Raw genomic sequence first — 5035 nt, forward strand, 5'->3', positions numbered from 1 at the left:
CCCCAAAGGTCGTCGATATTATTCCTTCGGAAATTAACTCTTTTCCTGTAGTGCATACAATATCAGAAAGAGAGCAGCAAATTCTCAAGAAAATAGGTTATAGAGAAGGAACGATTTCATAATCAATCATGTAATCAAGTAGTTAAAAGAATAGAACCAGTTAGCTCCCCTTTCTTGGTATCAAAGCCTTTTTCAAAATTTACCCCTCAACCCAAAAATCCCTAATTTCCTACTACTCAACACCGAACTCCCATTTTCTGCGTTCTCTCTTCCTCCTTCATCTTCCTTACCACGCCACTGATTTAGCTTTCCACATGTTTGCCAAAAAATCCAAGAAACCCAAAAAAACTCTCTCTCGCCCTTAAAGTTGTTGCCTCTCTTCTTCCCAAAACCCTAAACCCCTAAAGTTTCGCTTTGAAATGCCCTAGGATTTGTCCACTCTCACCCTCGAAAACCAGTAACATCTCGTCCTTCCATTCTCTTGCTCACGTCGCACATCCTCCCTAACATCTCAAGGTTTTCTCTTTTTGAATTAGAAGCAAGAAAAAAGATAAAACCAAAGAAACCAAAATAGGGTTTATTTTTCTCTCCTTATCTCTCGTGAGTCTTTCTCATCAAAAACAAACTTAGAAATAAAATGCCAAGTCATCTAAATAAAAAAAACACCATTTTAGTCTTTGTAGGGTTCAAACCCAATACTTTACACTTCCCTCACAACTTACAAGCCCTTTACTACTATACCACTTCATTTCTATTGGTTATATTATCAAATTATAGGTATTTAAATCTTACTTTACTGTATATCTAAAAAATAAATATTTATACAAATATTCACACATTAATTTTTTTCATAAGACACTTGGTTAAAGTATAACTCATTTTATTAATAACCAATATTTCAATAATTAAATTATACTTAGAATTGTATAACTTCTCAGGTTTTATAGGGAAGACCTTGGTTTGTTAGTCTTTGAACGACAAAAAGGCGAGTCTGACAATTACTATTAACCAAAGTAGATTCTCAATTAAAAGCAAGACATTTCTAGATTATTCATGATAAATTCAACCAAAATACATTCTTAATTGAATCATATTGTGTTTAATCATACATATTCTCTTATCTCCTAACAAAGTCAAAAATTAATAATCAAATTACATTCTTGATTAATTATAGTAAAGTTTTTACCACTAATAAAAGTACATTCTCAATTGGTATCAAAAACTCATTTAATCATGTGAAAGTTTCTAAATTCAATAAAAGTACATTCTTAAACAAAATTAAATACCTTTATACTCATATGATAATTATGCATATAGATTAAAACACCTTGCTAATTAGCTATTATGTAAAAACCATTACTTTTGACGTGATTGAGAGATAAAAGACATAGAAGAAAGATAAACCAAATCAATAATCAAAAGAAATAAAGACATTATTTCAACCTAACCTTAGAATCCATAATGAAATTAGAGGGGAGAACCCTAAAAGCTTAGCCCTCCATGGATAGAGTGGAATACATGACGTATAAAAATAGAAGTAAGAAAAGGAGAGATGTAGTGGATGACTACTTCCAAACTAGAGTTTTTAATTGTCCCTTCTGTTTTCCCTTGATCTCTTTATATTGAACTTGATTGGGCTTGGATTTTGACTTTTCTATTGATGAAATCTCTTATTTGATACTGTATTATATTCCAAATATTTAACAGATTTAGTTAGTTTTAAAAATATTTGGTAGATATTTTCTATTGATATTTTCATATTAATTATCTTGTAAAATATCTAACAAATTATCAACAACATAATTTTACCCAAAATCCCAATTCAACCTTCTTATTTTTCCAAAATTATATAGAAACCCAAAGGACTTTAATATTTGTTCTTCAACCCCTCTTGTTTGACCAACTTTGAAACCTTGACCAAGGTTGACTATTTCACTCAATAATACCTATCCAATGTTGGACTGCCACATGGCATCCCTCTTCCTTTCAAAAATTAGGATTTTAGGTGGTGCTATGCAGAAGATGATAGAGGCGCTGGTGGTGAAGTTTTGGCTTGCGTTTCACGACATGGTTCTAGGTATTGGGTGAGAAGATGATGGTGGCACGATTCAAGCTCACGATTTAGGGTTTGTGGTCTACGATATTGAGGTTTTTGGGTTTCGCTTTGTAGGTTGCTTCGCATGGAGGAAGTGTGAGGGTTTCTCGCTTTGTGGAGCTTCGCGAATTAAGGGTTTTCACGGCGATGAGAGGTGGTTCTGCATTTTTTGTGGTGGCCACTCGCCATGGTTGCATGATATGTTGATCGGTTTCGCGAATGAACCTACGATTCTAGACTCACAGTTTAAGTAATTCTTTATTTCAGGTTTCACGTGGTGTTTGAACAGTTGTTGCAACCCGATGAAGTGAGGTAACGGTGGCACACATAGTGGTTATAGAGATGATCTAGGCTTGCATTTTGTGATTCATGATATATGATTTAGTTCTCACTAGTTGCAAGTTTAGGTGTTGTGATGAAACAAGGTTGCCTTCGTCATTCACGATGTTTTTGTGTATTTGGTGGCTGAAGGCTGCATTGTGCGAACTTGATCTCGTCATGATGGTGCAAGGTAGATTCTGGAACATCGTCGGCTTTGTTTCTGGTGTGGTGGCTGACGACGTCCTAGTAGAGGAAACTAGGATTTCTATTGGAGAAGATGGAGACGAAGAGGGTGATAACGTGTTATCATATCATTGGGTGAATTAGTGTATGAAGGATCATCGACACGTGGCCACATGTTGTTGGCTAGATTCAGAAGTGGAGGATTTCCACATGGCAACATCTTATTGATTTTGGTCTTGTGAATGATAAAGGGGTTATGAATAGGGAAACCAGGGGGTGTAAAAGGTAATTTTGTGGCTCAATACTGAAAAGGGAGTCTATAAGTGAAACTAGGTGTGCATTGAGCTCCTTGTATACTCTTTCTAGAATAAAATAATTTTGGCATTATTATGTAACTCAAACTATATAATTTTATGTTTCGAATGAATCAAACTTTAACTTGCATCAACAAACATTAGAATATCCAAAAATAATTTATACAAATAAAAATAACTTTTTAAGACATTTTAATTCCCTAATTCAATAAGTCCAATTGTCACAAATTCTATTCAAATAAATCATTTAAACACAAAAATTCCATCAAAATTTTGAATTTTAACCTAAAATGTGGACATAAAGATGCACTCATTAGTCATCTATTCAAAAGTCCTCGTTAGAGAAAGTTATAGGAGGTAAGCGTCATGGTGGGAATCAGCTCACTAAGTTAACACTCCTCTAGTATCTCCTTTATGCCGCCCAAAAGCTTGCCCCTCTAGCAAAACCACCAACAATGGTGTGAACGCTTCCCCTTGCTTGAGCAGGGTTAGGTTGAGTATGGACTATCTAGCTTTAAATTACTATGGGGAACAAAGTAGGTTGTTGGGCGTGGATGGGCTTAGCTCCTGATATTTGAAGGACGATTGGGGTTGGTCTAACTATCATTGGCCACCAAATCCTCTACCCCGACCTCATCCTCTCCTCCCTCTTCGTCGACCATTGCATCCTTCTTAAATGAACTAGGCTTAGGTGTCAAAGTGGATCAACACTTTAATGAGATCCCTCACATGTCACCACTCTTTCATGGTATGTCCTAAGCTCTAATAGTATGAACACTTTCATGCGGGGTCATTGTCGAGAGGACGTTGTCAAGGTTATAGGAGATGAATGAGCTTTAGGTTACACGTTTCCTTGAGTATGGTATCCTTGCTATCATTCAGGGAAGTGTACTGGTTATACTAGGAGGCAATCTGGTCACTGTCATTGTTCTTCCTACATTTCCCTCTCGTTGGGATGTTAAGCTACTTTTCCCTCTTGGGTTTGTTTTTGTCAATGGCCATGTACTTGGCAGCTCTTTCTCTCAGGTTGTCCATGTTGTCTAACATTTGTATGAAAAGGGAATCAGAGAAAGGTCTGGGTTGGAGACTACAAATATAGGAATGCATGATCACGTATGGAGTGATGTTTAAGATCATGGATATTGTGTTTCAAGGCGAACAATATGGTAGGCATCCTTTTGCGATCCACGAATGGAATTCTAAACATGGAACTTAACGCATCAAAGAGAGACCACCAAGTAAAGGGGCAACTTATAGTGTCAGTCCAAAGAAGGTCCATCCAAGGTGGTAGGAAATAACCTACAAAAAACTCTTTTATCTTGGGTGTAAATACTAACCTAGATTAGATGGTTTGTCATACTTTCAGATGGGTGGTCGATTCAGTTATTTTGTCATACTTCCAGATGTTGATGAGAGTCCCTTTCAGAATGTAGGATCATGCTACCTCCATTGTGAAAGGATGGAAATTCTCAACTTTGGGTGGACAAGAAAAGTCGGTCCTGGTTTGAAAATCATAAGGGTACACTCGAGAAGCCTGTCATTCTTCCCAATTTACTAGCTTGTCGAGATGTCCAGTAGAATTCTGAGGCTCCACTAACTCCTCATCCTGGTTGGGTGTCGCAATGTCTTCTCGAGTGGCAGGATCGGTTATGAGTCTCCCTAGCTTTGTGTTAGGTTGAACTACTCTGATCTTTTAAGGATTAAAGCCAAGTTGACTGGCTGTGACTATCATAGGAATCCCATTGACATGACAGGTTGTGTTATGCTCGAGAGTTGTGCAGGCTTCCCTCTTGAAGGATTTTATGGTGTGCAAAGGTTCGACCTTTTTTGTAATGCCCCTATTGACTGATGAGTTCCATGTTTGTACTACTACTAGAGGGGTACTTTGTTGAGGATGGGGAGAGAACTTTCCTTTTAGCAAGCCAATTAGCTTTTGATTTAGTGCTTGGAGGTCCACCTGACGTTGATCACACAAGGCTTCGAGCTTAGAGTCATAGCATTTTACTCGCTCTTCGTTTTGTTGAATTAGTGTTTGCTTTTGATTTTGAAGGGTCGCCGCCAAGTTGAACTCCATTTCATCACATCGAGGTAAAGTTTTACCAGGACCCATGGTGGGCGCCAA

Source organism: Vigna angularis, chromosome 9, assembly GCF_016808095.1.
Source record: "Vigna angularis cultivar LongXiaoDou No.4 chromosome 9, ASM1680809v1, whole genome shotgun sequence".
In the NCBI taxonomy this organism is placed as follows: domain Eukaryota; kingdom Viridiplantae; phylum Streptophyta; class Magnoliopsida; order Fabales; family Fabaceae; genus Vigna; species Vigna angularis.